The sequence below is a fragment of the Schistocerca piceifrons genome, chromosome 3 (assembly GCF_021461385.2).
Source record: "Schistocerca piceifrons isolate TAMUIC-IGC-003096 chromosome 3, iqSchPice1.1, whole genome shotgun sequence".
NCBI lineage: Eukaryota > Metazoa > Arthropoda > Insecta > Orthoptera > Acrididae > Schistocerca > Schistocerca piceifrons.
The window spans coordinates 821,007,560-821,023,772 of record NC_060140.1 but is presented as its reverse complement, the minus strand read 5'-3'; the positions used below and the strand labels follow the sequence as shown (position 1 = coordinate 821,023,772).

Sequence of the window (16,213 nt, the reverse complement as noted above, 5' to 3'; positions counted from 1 at the left end):
GGCGCCGCCTGTCATTGTTGCTGGTGAGGTCTTAAAAGTCACGAACAGTGCAGGCGAGTGTCACAGGTTACCAGCAAAAAAATACTAAGCTGCCAACTTTACACTGACTTCATAACGGCATTGGGCTGGATTGAAGTGTAATTGTCTCTTCGCTCGTCGGTCGACCTTCATTGTGTGACAAAATACCCGTCATATATGACTCGCTAATACGAGTAACTACAAGACTAGTAGTGCGTACACAATGGTTTACCGCACAATGGATACATCACGTGTCTACGTCATTGCGAACGGTATTTGTTTTCCCTGCGACGTCTACTTCTACATCTGCATCTATATGGATACTTGGATACTCTGCAAATCACATTTAAGTGCCTGGCAGAGGGTTCATCGAACCTCCTTCACAATTCTCTATTATTCCAAACTCGTATAGCGCGCGGAAAGAATGAACACCTATATCTTTCCGTATGACCTCTGATTTCCATTATTTTATCGTGGTGATCGTTCCGCTCTATGTAGCTCGGTGCCAACAAAATATTTTCGCTTTCGGAGGAGAAAGTTGGTGGTTGGAATTTCGTGAGAAGATTCCGTCGCAACGAAAAACGCCTTTCTTTTAATGATTTCCAACCCAAATCCCGTATCATTTGTGTGATACTCTCTCCCATATTTCGCGATAATAGAAAACTTGCTGCCTTTCTTTGAAAATTTTCGATGTACTCCGTCACTCCTACCTGGAAAGGATTCCACAACGCGCAGCAGTATTCTAAAAGAGGACTGACAAGCGTCATGTAGGGACTCTCCTTAGTAGGTCTGTTACATTTTCTAAATGTCCTGATAATAAAACGAAGCCTTTGGTTAGCCTTCTGCACACAACTTCATCATAAGAGTTAGAAAAAAAAACAGAATCGTCACAACGTTTTCCCCAACTCTCTGCATATGGCGATGTTTACATCGTGCGTGGTTAACCTACTCACGCCGCTGTTTACGGCACTTTTTATAAAATACGGGGTGACGATTATTGAACTATATGAAAAAAACGTAAATTAGCTACATACTACGGCGCGCACACACTTTATTCAACACGTAAATGTCACTACAGATATTCGGAATTAGGTTAGGACATTTTCAATATACCTGCCATCATTGGCGAAGACTCGCTCAAGTGTCGGAACATCGATGCTGAGAATGACCTCCTGAATGGGTGCTTTTAGCTCGGCAATGGTTTTGACATTATCGCTGTACACGTAGTCTTTAATATAGCACCAGAAAAAGGAGTCGCGTGTGTTCATATCCGGAGAATATGGCGGCTAATCGGGGCTCACGCCAGTAGCCTCTGGGTATCCCAGAGCCAGAATGGGGTCCCTAAATTGCGTCTCCAGGACATAAAACACTCTCCTGCTCCGACGGCGTCGAGCTCCGTCTTGCATGAACCACACCTTGTCGAAATCAGGGTCACTTTTGATAACGGAGATGAAATCATCTAAAACCTTCAGGGAGTTCGGTAGTGACCGTGCCATCAAGGAATATCGCACCGATTATTTCATAACTGGACATTGCACACCACACAGTCACCCGTTTAGTGATAAGCCTTCTCGATGGCGAAATGCGGATTCTCAGTTCCCCAAATACGCCAGCTTTGCTTATCAAAGAACCCACCCAAATGAAAGTGTGCTTCTTCGCTAAACTAAACCATGCATGTGTATAATAATTCTCAACTTGCCCTCCGGCCAACAGTGTAGTTTCAACGTCCTAAGGCAAATCATTCAGAACTTATGACGATTTTTTTATATAGTACAATAATTGTTACCCTGTATTTGATGCTGCGTGTGTGATGTGTATCGAACAGTAATTAATGTGTATAGAGATATTTGTAACATCCTTTTCATACAACAGAAAAACTGAAATGTAATATTACGCAGGTATGAACCTGTAGTAGCTAGCCGTTTGTAAATATTAAATGTAATGAGTTAAAAACTCAGTTCCAATGCCTTGACATATGGGTGCTATGCTGTACCAAATTATGCCTTTGTATTACTGTTTGCGCCTATATAGCCACTTGAAAAAATGTTGTTTATTTTTTGAGCATAAGAAGGAGCTTTAACAAATGTGACATTTTTTTATTGTGCTGAGGGGAAAACGTTTAGTTTCGTGTTACCGTTTTGTTAATAGTTTCATCATTAGTTGTTACCCAATACGGAGGTCTGAGTAAACTCTCACCCCAACACGAACTGTGAAAATTCTTAGCTCGAGTCCTGGTTTTCGACCAGTATAAAAGTAGGTGCCGGCAAGCGAGCGATTAAATATAAATTGTCTTGTTTTTTTGTTTTGTTTTTGAATTCGGGGAACAGAGCTGAGAACCTGCAGCAACGGAATAAAGAGCCCAGTGGTTGGTTGGATCCGCCCCTGCGCCCGCCTCCTTCACTAGGCCCGGCTCCGCTGACGTCATTAGCAATGCCGCCGCTCGCCGTCACTTATGAATAATCACCGCGCGAGCCGCTGCAGCGCTGCGGTCGCCGTTTGTATGCCCTGCTGGCCAGCGCACGGCCGGCGAGTGATGTAAGGCCGGCAGTCATAAAATTAATTATTGTTAATCACATTTATTGCCGAACGCTGCCACAGAATAACAGATTTACCGCCTGGCTCCCCTACACCCCATTCCTCCTCCCTCTCCCCACCCTCCATCAGTCTGCCCCCCCCCCCCCCCGAACCCTCTGTTTTTTGTGACGCCGCAATGATGTCATAACTTAATGAACAAAATGTTTACAAATAATGCACTTTGCAGCGGCCATGTTTCCCGCCAAGCGGCTTTTGTGGCCGGTCTCGACGCGTGTAGCAGCACACGCTCGCTCAAAGAGGAATTTTACACTGGCTGTAAATTAGTGCCCCGTTGCCGCGTTCGAATTGCTACTGCCACCAAAGATGACGTAAAATACGATTCAGTCACGCATTAGCAGTACTACAAACCAGTCAATATTTGTGTTTATAAGATACTTTCGTGGCATTACATTATACATAGTTGAACTCACTGATCATACCTGTAGGGTTTGTATAGTTGTTTACTAAAAAGCAGGTCCTCACTGCACAAGCCAACGTCGGAAGCTTAGTCAAGAAAAGAGAGAGCACCAGAACATCTTTTCTGACTTTCTTCAATAATGATTGGGAATAATGGCACTGCATACGTCAGTCTCCGAATCATTTTTTCCTTATAAAGCGAGACAGCTGATTGGACGTGTACAGTCAGTTCTACAAGAAAGTGTACGGTATAATTTAAAATGTAACGCTCGCAGTGATATCTCTGGTAGTGGTCTCGAATCTGTAATAATTACGTTTTTGCACAGTACATAGATAACACGTGTGAGAGTTGAATATTTAGTTTTGTCGATTGTACTTTAAAATGAGTGCAAAATATCTGAAGCGTCACTTACTTATATTTATATTTATATGTACATGCTTATCAAAAAAGCCTTCTGAGATCCTTTAAATACCTATTTGGTTCGAACGATGCAAACTGGGTACTTCAAGAGGATAGTGATCCGAAACATCGGAGCCGTCTCTGTGCAGTGTGGAAACATTACAACGGGGTGCCCATGATGGATTGGCCTGGAATGTCTCCGGATGCAAATCCGATCGAAATTTTGGTCGTATATTAAGATGAAGCTTAAAGGAAAGCCAATATATACTTTGAAGCAGTTGTCTTTCGTCATATCAAAAAGGCACGATACGGAGATCGTTACCGAGAGATTGTGCAGAAAATCTCGTGAAAAGCATGCCTAAAAGATTCCAAGGTATAATCGATAATGGGGGCGATTGGATTAATTATTAGGTAATATTCAGTTGCTAATAATATGTATCTTCAAGTAAACATAAGCCAACGGCTTTACCGCAGTGGTAAAACCGGTCCCCGTCAGACCACCGAAGTTAAGCGCTGTCGGGCTGGGCTAGCACTTGGATGTGTGACCGTCCGGGCGGCTGAGCGCTGTTGGCAAGCGGGTTGCATTCAGCCACTGTGCGGCGAACTGAGAAGCTACTTCACTGAAAAGTAGTGGCTCCGGTCACGAAAACTGACAACGGCCAGGACAGCCGTATGCTGACCACATGCCCATCCGTATCCGCATCCAGTGTCGCCCCTGGGCTGAGAGAATGACACGGCCGGTAAGTACCGTTGGGTATTCTAAGGCCCGTACGGACGGAGTTTTAAGTAAACATATTTTTATAATGGTGTCTTTTATTTCATACAGATAATGGCATACACTTTCTTGTGGAACTGACTGTATTTGCCTTGATAGCCACGTCTGGTCACCCAGACTAAAGCTAGCATACTTTAGTTATGGTGCATGACGGACTGATTTGAAAAACGATAAGACCGATTCTCTCGAACATCATTTTTCTATCTAGTATGTGATCCATTTCTAACGATATGTATCGACAGGATACTATACTCTAATAATCTTTCCTGTTTTTATATAGCTAAAACAAATTGGTAAAGACTGCATACTAAGGAACAATAGTTAAATTTGAGATGGTTAATAATGATCTGTCCTATCATCTCTATAAACAAATTTCATGAACTATACAGTTGCGCCATATCAATAAGGATACAACAAGTCACATGCAAGAGGATTCCTGTGTAACACAAAACAGTAGCCTCTATGAACCCGTGGACGTTGGTATGGTGGATGTCTTTTACAGACAGTCATACCGCTGGTGCAACCACACAGAAGGGAATGTGCGAGCATGATGGCTGGCTGACCTGCTCTTTTAATACTAACCAACACAGCCTTTCTATAGTAGTACTTAAAGTATAAGAGAAATATAGCTGTTTGATTTCCCCAGGATCCGCAGTTCTCTCGTGTGGTTTAAACACCATGGCATTCCCTTGAGTAAGTGATAGTAATAATTCGTGAAACATATCTTTCATCTGGGCTCTACTTTTCCGAAATGGGTGTCTTTAAGCTGTGGCAGTAATCATGTTATCCTACATCGTTAACGGCGTTTTAGGTTATATTTCTTTCCCCCTTTACACACTGACGAAGTACATAATAGTTATCTAAATGTTTCTGTTACTCGAATGCAGACATTTATTGGAAATTCCACTTGTTGAACATACAAAACAAGCCGTAACTGAATCACTCAGTTAAAGCTCATCCAATCTAAGCTCATTATTGTAGTTAAACTTACTAATTAACTCGATAAACATCATACACAGCAAACAAGAACGCGTCTGCGTTTAACGTACAACCGTTTCTATTCTGTCGTGAAATTAAGACTGTGATTACTGTGATACTGAAACTAGTGGCAATTAGCGGTTGAGTCAGGAGAGTGTGGGAAATGCGTTGCGTCCAATCGGTAGAACGAGAGAGACGAGAGGAGATTTTAGATTAACAACCTGCGTAACATCCGTAACACTAGAAACATACTGTTTTATGCATTCCAGTTCGTAAAACTAGTTCGCTATTTCAAAAAGGCTATCGACACCATTCATCGCAGTCAACTGATGAGAAACACGAGATCATATGGACAATATTCTTTACGTTTGACTAACGATTCTCACTCTGGTTAGCGAATGTTAAAGAAAAAACAAATTATTGTTTTCAGTGGTTTACATGCGTGTTATGGGTTTTCTGTAATTCACTGTGTTTAGAGTGAATGTGGGGAAGATGGTTACAGAGGTAAGATGGATAATTTTACATTTAGGCAAGAGAAAGTGTCACGCTGAGGTGTACATCATCAAAGAGTTAGTTTTGTGACGTGAAAGTGTCAGGAAAGCTGAACCTTCACCGTGGGTTGCTTTTTCTCGTTGTTGAACGAGAAGAGTCTCAGAAGGAGTACTTTTCACGGTGGTGAAGATATCACAAACGTATGCTGCAACTGATATATGTACGGGGGACCGGGCAAATTTACGCGAATTTTATACAAGAATTTTTTTACATTTTTTGGTAAGATTTATAGTGTTTAAAATTGTTGATTCTTTTAACATGATTATTAAAGAATAGTTTAGTATATATGCTTCTGATTCAACATTACATTTAAGACTACAAAATAATTTTGTACATGCTCAAGTCGAGTGCATAAACGTGCCCCAGGTATGAGGCAAGTTTACACACATATGGGAGCACATTCGTACATATCACAGAATATAGTGATCAGTAAGCAAAATACACCACTAAAATTCTGAAAATATGAATTATACAATTTAAGACTAACATACACCAAATATCATGGTAATACACAAAAATTCTACTGCCAATTTAAAATATTCGGTAACTTCCATCCGTTAGCATAATGTGACCTATATAGAAGTTTTATTGTTGGAGGCCTATTCACCTGGATACATCCCCCAGGCTGTGGTTAAGCCATGTCTCCGCAATATCCATTCTTCCAGACGTGTTAGTTCTTTAAAGTTCGCAGAAGAGCTTCTGTGAAGTTTGGAAGGTAGGAGACGAGGTACTGTCGGAATTAAAGTTTTGAGGACGGGTCGTGACGTCGTGCTTCGGTAGCTCAGTTTGTAGAGCACTTGCCCGCGAAAAGCAAAGGTCCGGAGTTCGAGTCTCGTTCCGGCACATAGTTTTAATCTTCTAGGAAGTTGCCTATTCACCTGTAAGCAATGTATGACCTGTTCCTCATCACTGTATGAGTTTCTGGCTATGCACACAAAAAAGTAATGTGTTTCCCGCGGCACAGTCGTCGTGAGCCAACTTTTAGGCCGATGACGCAGGACCCTTTCTTGTTTTCTTTTTCGTTCGCAGTATTTTTTTCGAGCAGTAAAGACAAGACAAATTTCATCGTCTTAATCAGAGAAAGGATGGAGAACTGAATGGGACCTTCTTTGAGACGGGAATGATTGCTAACAGGCGTTATTAAAGAATGAGTTAGTGAGATGAGACCAATAGGCGACATAAAGGGTGGCGTAAATTACATGCTCTGAAGAATATGTCAGGAGACAGGAAACTACAGGAGGTAACATGTTGGGCAAAACACTAATGAAGACATCAGAAGCAGGTCTGTCCACATTTTCTATGTTTTTGCTTGCCCTTAGCGGCCCTTGCTCACAAAGGATTGTTAGCGCTTGAGATTCATTAATTTCGAATAACCTTTTTTAGCAGCTTTTATCTTTCGTTGCCTGTGTCTTCATTTTTTTAATATATGTATATATTGTGTTTGAAAGTGTTGTCGTCTTAGAACTTCCTTGACTGCGGTGTCAGGATGTCAATGCGAAGTAGAGCGTCAACGTACACCAACAGGGATGCGCAAGGGTGCTCTATCACCATATTTGAATTGTTTTGGAAACTACAGCAATAATTTTCAAGTTTTCAAATTATACGAATGGACCTCGTAAAATAGAAGAATCTCCCTTTAACGAACACATAATTATCTATTCTCATTTCAAAAATACAGGGTGATCAAAATGTCAGTATAAATTTGAAAACTTCATAAACAACTTAATAATGCAGATAGAGAGATAAAAATTGACACACATGCTTGGAATGACATGGGGTTTTATTAGAACCAAATGAAAAACAAAATTCACAAAATGTCCGACAGATGGCGCGTGAAAGATCTCTTGCGCGCGTCGTTTGGTGATGATCGTTGCTCAGCCGCCACTTTCGTCATGCTTGGCCTCCCAAGTCCCCAGACCTCAGTCCGTGCGATTATTGGCTTTGGGGTTACCTGAAGTTTCAAGTGTATCGTGATCGACCAACATCTCTAGAGATGCTGAAAGTCAACATCCGATGCCAATGCCTCACCATGGCTCCGTACATGCTTTACAGTGCTGTTCACAACATTATTCCTCTACTACAGCTATTGTTGAGGAATGATGGTGGACATTTTGAGCATTTCCTGTAAAAAACATCATCTTTGCTTTGTCTTACTTTCTTATGCTAATTATTACTATTCTGATCAGATGAAGCGCCATCTGTCGGATATTTTTTGAACTTTTGTATTTGTTTGGTTCTAACAAACCCCATGTCATTCCAAGCATGTGTGTCAATTTGTACCTCTCTGTCTACATTACTCTGTGATTTATTCAGTTTTCAAATTTATACTGACTTTTTGATCACCCGGTATATGCTCCTTAGGACATTTGATGGTTGAGTGACAAAATTTGCTCGCCTTGCACAACAATGTTAACATGGTATTCGCTCTAAGACGTTCATTCAGCTGATGCCGCGAAGTTTGAGAGAGTCCTCATAACTGCATTACTAATTTTCCATTGTCGGTAGCGTTCTAGCAAGATTGGTTAGCAAGAAAAGGGCTCTGGCTAAACATGCCCTGGTCTGCCCTACTCACAGATTTGAAAACTGAGAATATCAAATAATCTAGTTGGAGATTCAAATTTTCCAGTGCCATCAACAACAGACGTTGTTGAGCTATGTTCGGTCGTGAAACACCTCCAGGCGTACCACCCCAGTATTTAGGGAAGATGTCAGTAGTATCGGAGGAAGATTTCTCAGTTACAGACGACGTGCTGTCACGTAGTACCAGCAGTTCCGCTGTACACGAGTTTGTAAGTTCCACAGCACCTGCAGGGCGGAAGAACAGAAACATGATAGAAGGGGATGAGACATCCGTTCCATGTCCACGTTAATCTCGAACAGAAACATCATTTTAGGACGCTGCACCTGTCACAGCTCTGACACCAGTTTCAAAACGAAGGCAGAAGACCGCAGTTGTAGCAACACACAGAGAAAGTTTGGATCGACGCCCAGCTAAACAGGAAAAGAGCAGACGGACTATATGCGGACGAACGAACAAAATAAATGAATGTTTGCTGTGTAAAGTAAATTCCTGTGATCATACGGAACCTCAAGTAGACTGGATAAGATCTGTGTTTCGCAGGAAGTAACTCCTCGAGATTATTCTTTTTAAAATTCAGTCTTGATCACACCACGTATGTCACAAGAACATAGGTGACCGGTTTCGGTCATATCACATGACCATCATCAGACCCATGGCAGCCTTCGAAGATGGTAGGTGGAACACTCGTCTCAGCTGCTGTGATGACAAGCACGAAGACAAGCAATAGACATTCTCGCTGTGTGCGGACCTGCATTATCTTGTTGAAATGTGAGCCCAGGATGGCTTGTCATGTAGGGCAACAAAACAGAGCGTAGAGTATCGTCGATGCACAGCAGAGTTGTAGGGGTGTCGTGGATGACAATTAAATGGGTGCTGCCATGTAAAGAATATCCTCACCACACCATCACTCCTCTTTGATGAGCCGTTTAGCGGGTGACAATTAGGTTGGTATTCCACAGCTGTCTGGGGCGTCTCCCGACACGTAATCGCCCTGGAGCTTGGAATCTCATTGATTGGAATAGAACTGTCTTCAGTGATGAGTCCAGCTTCGAACTGAGACCTGAAGACCTGCGAAGACGTGCTTGGTAACGCTCTAGACAGTAGTGGGAAACCACCCTCATTATCGTCCGCCTACGGTGTGACAGCTACAAGTGATGGTCTCTTTTCATAGCCGGACCCCGTTGGTTGCCCCCTGCGACACCCTTACAGAACAGTGCTACGTCTACGAAATTCTACATCCGTTTCGTTGCTATTTATGTCAAGCCATCATAGGTTACATTTCAATAAGATAATGCTCCCGCCTACACTGCGAAGGTTCTCACTGCTCGTGCTTTGCCGAACCCTACCTTTGACATCAAGTTGCCGGATCTCTCACCAACTGGGAACGTTTGGGGCATTAGGGGCGGGGCCCTCCTACCAGCTCGTGATTTTGGGTTTCTAGATCGTCATCTGGTAGGATATACCTCAGGAAAAGATCCGGCAACGTTATCAATCAATTAAAAGGTGAATAACTACTTGCAAAAGGGCCAGAGATGGGCGAACTCGTTATTTATTGGATCAGTTTGTAAAGCTCCTTCTGTTGAATAAGTCATCCAATTTTTCTGAAAATGTAACCATTTGTTTGTCTCTAGATTTACTTCACATCTACCGATTTCAGCCTTATTCGGATAATTCGTTTGTGGTGCGACTTTTCTTAATCTGAGAGTGTATTTACCGTAACACTATTTTGACTGTAGGCTGCTTTACTTCCTCGTTTTTGTTATTTTGTTTCTGTTTTTAAGCCATTTCATCGTTTGTTGTTAGGATTTACTGAATTTTACGCAGTGACCTTTTATTTCACAGATCCATGGTACTAGCCCACTGTAAAAAGAATATCATAGAGTAAGAAAGGCATAAACAGATTTATAATACACGTGTTCGTCACATTAGCGAAATTTAACTACGGTATCGTCCACGGTGACTTCTGAAATCAGCATCAGGAGACTTGCGTCTATAAGTAAAGAGTACAAGCATTGTGCAACCAACTGCGTATGAAGAGAAGTGTTGAGTGAGTTAAGAAGCATTATTCACCGAAATATGTACATAGAGAACGTACGATACAGACTACTCGTTTTTCTGTTATGTGATGGTGGTAATCTATTCAGCCCATTAAACCCGCCCATCCCCATAAATCCAGCGTTTCCATTTCCTCTCGGTGCTCTGTCATTCATTTAGCAGCTGCATATGAAGCGCTTATTTCGATATCGTCAATAAGTGACGCCTTCTTCTTGTTAAACACTCCGTCGAGTGCATTCTTTTTCAAGCAGCCTCTTCTCATTTAGTGTACTGGCCATTATACTTTCCTCTTCTACATTGTTTCCAGTACTCGCCGTCTGTCATTCAACCTACGTACTGGCCAACGTACTTTCCTCTTCTAAATTGTTTACAATACTCGCCTTCTGTCATTCAACCTATACATCTCAAACTAATTCCTTAGAAACTGCAAATATAAATAATAAATCCTGAAATATAGTTCTGCATTTGTTTGCTCAGAGCGTCCTTAATTTGTTTTGCAAAGTACTGAAGGTATTTGAACTTCTTCTTTGCAACTACCAAAATTTCATATTTATTTCGCTATATGTATTCGTTTTATTTATTTGAAATATCAGAAGTGGACTTGTTTGCAGGAAATTTACAATTTTAGTTTGCTTGTAGATCTAAGGACAGGCCGCTACAAATGAAACATGAGTATGAGTTTTACTTACAGCATTTTGTCTGATGTCCATTTAACTATGAAAGTGTCATGTGCCTGTACATTTTCTAGGGTCCAACAGTGATATTTTTAAATCTAATTACAGTTTTATGTTAAACATGAGCGATCAAATGTAAAAAAAGAAAAGCCAAAATTGTAGTGATTCCGTAGATTTTTCCCGGTGTCATAAATGTTTATGCTCTTCACGGTTATACTGCCGCATAGGAACGCCTTCACTACGCGATATTTCGGCTATCTGTCTGGCCGCCATTTATCAGGAGCAATCGCTGAGTATACAGTCACGCCGGAACTGGTAGAAAATTAGAAGCGGCGGCTCCTTTATACCCCAGATACAGGCCACTGCGCCTGCGCGGGAAGCGGAAGAGCTGCCCCCTGCGAAGTTAAGAACTGCTACGACGCCGGCAGTGGAAATTGGTGAAAGTATTACATCGCAAATTAAGGTGTAGTGTGTCGAAAACCAGACCGTTGATGTTTTATATCTGATAAAATAGGGTTGCATATCTTGCTTAAAGGAAAACCATTATCTCTATCAACAATGCCATCAGATAATCGTATTTTGATGGATTCCTTGCACACACAATCTCAGTAACGAGAAGCCGGAGCAATAATTTCCGTCTCTTCAAACGACGTGTTATGCCTTTCATTGAGACAATGTTCGGCGGTGGCAGATTTTTCAGGCTGTAACAAACGTATGTGACGCCGTCGTTCCACACATCGGTCATGAACAGTGCGAATAATCTGTCCAATATAGGCCTGAAAAAGACCTAAAAATTGCCTCAAACTACTCTCTGGTCAGACATGGGGGTTGCACCCCTCTACAGTCCTCCACACCTACAAATCCTTAATCCGTGCCTGCCTGGATGTCCCCCCCCAAATCCTATAAGTCCCTCCAGATCCTCAAGCGCCACGCACTCCACCTCGCCTTCCATATATGCCTCCTGTCCCTCACGCAGATCCTCTATGACCTGATTCCTTTCCCCCATCTGCTCATTTTCCTCGAACATGGCCGCGTCCTCTACATCTCCCGCCGACTTGATCCCCCTCATCCCCTGGTTGCTCCTCTCCTCTCCAACCGCCCCCCCCCTCCCGGTTGCCGCGCCTTCACCGTTGTGCCCCCCCCCCCCCCCCTACATACATAATCTCCTTTCCTGAGGTGGCTTCCATCAACTACAGCTCCCAAATGATTCCCTCTCTCCCTCCATTTATCCCTCCTATCAATTATGATCCCACCTCCCCCTCCCTCCCGCTGCCCTTTTCCTACGCCCCTTATCCCCCTTCTTCCATCCGGTTTTTTCTCCACCTACCCACTCCATGACTCCATTCTCTCTCCCCGAGTCCTTTTTCTTTCCCTCCACTGTTCCCTACTCCTTTCTCGTGTCCACCCTGCTCCTCTCCGTTTTTCTGTGCCCTCTACCTCTATCGCTTAACCCACTTCTCCCCTCCCCCTCATCTGTCCGGGTCTCCCCCCGCCCCCATATGCCCATATGCCTTCATATTCTATGGTGCAGTGTTTTCCGTGAGTGTTCAGTGTTGTGCGTCTCCTTTTTAAATGCTGCGAACAGAGACCAGACTATCGTGTTTTTTAAATGTGCCTGTCTATTTCCTAAGTGTTATTTTTTTGTGTTTTCTTCACAACTTTTGCACCATGTACCAGTTTTAAATAGTCACCGTTTTATAACCTCTTTTTACTATTATGTCTCCTCATTCTGTTTTTTTTTTTAACTTTATTCAGTTCTGGCGTGATTGCGAACTCAGCGATGGACACTGAAGATGGCGGCCAGATGGATCGCCGAAATATAGTGTAGTAAAGATGATCACTTCCAGCAGTATACCCGTGAAGAGCATAAACATTGTCAACAAAAGTTTTCTTAAAGTTAAATAATCAGTTATCTTCTTTTAATTCAATTTGTAGTTGTTACCAAGACCAACAACAAATATTATTATACAACTGCACAATAATGTCCTCTGTTAGAGAGACTGTGCTTTCTAGATGGACATATTCGTGATAATAATTAGATGATTTTTCAATTGTAACCAACAGTTTGTTACATACTAGGACAATTTGACCAAAAAAACCATCCTTAAAAAAAGTTTCAGTTCGCTGTGTCATTCCTGTGCTTTTACTGGAACGATATAATCATGTGCGGACACCTTGGAAACGTGTGTTGTGCCACACCAGGCCGCGATCACACCTGATTCAGGTTCCACACTAGACGATACTTTATGAGGGCTGCTCTGTCCGATTCCTGTGGCTGGCCGGCTCTGCCCACCGACCTCCAACCACACGCGCCCTCTCTGGCCACGTGTTCCCCTAACCGCACGACTCCGGCAACCCGCAAAACACACAGGGTCGTTTGCCTTCTCACAGCACAGAGACGAGGCCGGATGCCGCTGAAATGTTTCCTCGCATTTGTTTACCGTGGGAGAGGGACTGTCAGTGATAGCACATCTTTCAAGGAAAGCAGAAAAAGGCCAGGCTTTCTACAATAGTGCTACCGGTCTCCTCATTCCTTACTTTTCATTTTATTTATCAAGATACCCCTGTGGACCTATCCCTGAATATTTACTATTATTTATTCTTTCTACACTAATTGACCACATGGCATTTTAGCCGGAGATATGATCCGTAACTTAGTAAAACAGAGTAAATAAATACTGGAGAGACATTCCTCTTAATGCAAGACACTGTTTTACTTTCCCAAAGGTTTTTCAGCACATCTTGTACCGCCTTCAATGAGATTTTTTATTGTTCAGTATTACTTGATTCTAATTTTTTTTTTTTTTTTGCTGATAGCTTTACAATTACCACATATTTCTTGCAGCCTGTGAAGATTTTTGATTCTATAGCCTCGCTCCCTGTTATTTTCAGTGTGTTAAGAAACATATTTTCATCGTAACTGGAATTCTGAAAATTCTAAAGACATTTTTATTTAGCTTGCCCCAAGACACACTTGTCATCTAGCCTATTGGTGAGGCAACTGGGTTTACAAGCAGTGGAGTAATTAAGCTAAAAGAATATTAGAACTCTTTAGTCCTTTATTTATGATAAATTTCTCATTGAATTACTCAGTAGCATGGTGCAAGGATATTTTATCCACCCTCATGTAATGGCAGACTGAAAGTTAACTAAAACTGTCTTTTACCCATGAAGCTCGGCGTCAGCTGCCAGAGAACAGAGACCGCAATTCGTACTCCATAGCAAAACCACTGATCGGAACAGACGTTATACCTTATGATAAATTATTATTCAAATGGAAAATTATTCAGAGGCATACTTGCCGCCGTTCGTTTGTTGTACGTTTTTACGAGCTTCCAGCAGGAACGACTTTTTTTTTTTTTTTTTTTTACAAATACCTGTGTAGTTACTAGATTACGAGGGCAGTTCAATAAGTAATGCAACACATTTTTTTTTCTCGGCCAATTTTGGTTGAAAAAAACGGAAATTTCTTGTGGAATTTATTCAAACATTCCCGCTTCGTCTCGTATAGTTTCATTGACTTCCGACAGGTAGCAGCGCTGTACGGAGCTGTTAAAATAGCGTCTGTAACGGATGTGCGTTGCAAACAATGGGCAGTGATCGAGTTTCTTTTAGCGGAAAACCAGGGCATCACAGATATTCATAGGCGCTTGCAGAATGTCTACGGTGATCTGGCAGTGGACAAAAGCACGGTGAGTCGTTGGGCAAAGCGTGTGTCATCATCGCCGCAAGGTCAAGCAAGACTGTCTGATCTCCCGCGTGCGGGCCGGCCGTGCACAGCTGTGACTCCTGCAATGGCGGAGCGTGCGAACACACTCGTTCGAGACAATCGACGGATCACCATCAAACGACTCAGTGCTCAACTTGACATCTCTGTTGGTAGTGCTGTCACAATTGTTCACCAGTTGGGATATTCAAAGGTTTGTTCCCGCTGGGTCCCTCGTTGTCTAACCGAACACCATAAAGAGCAAAGGAGAACCATCTGTGCGGAATTGCTTGCTCGTCATGTGGCTGAGGGTGACAATTTCTTGTCAAAGATTGTTACAGGCGATGAAACATGGGTTCATCACTTCGAACCTGAAACAAAACGGCAATCAATGGAGTGGCGCCACATCCACTCCCCTACCAAGAAAAAGTTTAAAGCCATACCCTCAGCCGGTAAAGTCATGGTTACAGTCTTCTGGGACGCTGAAGGGGTTATTCTGTTCGATGTCCTTCCCCACGGTCAAACGATCAACTCTGAAGTGTATTGTGCTACTCTTCAGAAATTGAAGAAACGACTTCAGCGTGTTCGTAGGCACAAAAATCAGAACGAACTTCTCCTTCTTCATGACAACGCAAGACCTCACACAAGTCTTCGCACCCGAGAGGAGCTCACAAAACTTCAGTGGACTGTTCTTCCTCATGCACCCTACAGCCCCGATCTCGCACCGTCGGATTTCCATATGTTTGGCCCAATGAAGGACGCAATCCGTGGGACGCACTACGCGGATGATGAAGAAGTTATTGATGCAGTACGACGTTGGCTCCGACATCGACCAGTGGAATGGTACCGTGCAGGCATACAGGCCCTCATTTCAAGGTGGCGTAAGGCCGTAGCATTGAATGGAGATTACGTTGAAAAATAGTGTTGTGTAGCTAAAAGATTGGGGAATAACCTGGCGTATATCAATGCTGAATAAAACAACCCCTGTTTCAGAAAAAAAATGTGTTGCATTACTTATTGAACTGCCCTCGTATTTTTGTAATTTCTTGCATAGTCGAGTTCTTACTAGGCAAAAGCTTTTATTTTAATAACAGTGTAGCGTACCGTACCGCCGTTGCTATCGACCCTCGGATCCTACAGGCTTTTGTTTGTTTTGGTCAGTATAGCTCAGTGTTGGATAGTGACAGAGCACAACGGGTTCCTGATGCTAAGAAGGCGGGTACAACGTTCGTTTGTTGTATATTTTTAAGAGTTTCTAACGGGAGCGACTGCAGTAATGGATAGGAACGGTGATTGCTGTGTACAGATGCGAGCTGAGTTGGCGACTCTTCCCTCACAGCTCCGGGCTTCGATGGCTTCCGCCACACAGCTTGAGGCTGCTGCCAAGGGGCATCACTGTGGGGGGTCGGACGTGGGGATGTGAGAGACGTCGAGCACGTCCCACGTGTCCCTCGTTTGGTCCACTGCTGTGGCCGCCCCGGAT

General features: G+C 42.8%; 1 pseudogene; it reads left to right on the top strand.

Moving 5' to 3' along the window:
• Positions 1 to 3,864: 3,864 nt before the first annotated feature.
• Positions 3,865 to 3,982, top strand: LOC124790829 (annotated as a pseudogene).
• Positions 3,983 to 16,213: the final 12,231 nt, after the last annotated feature.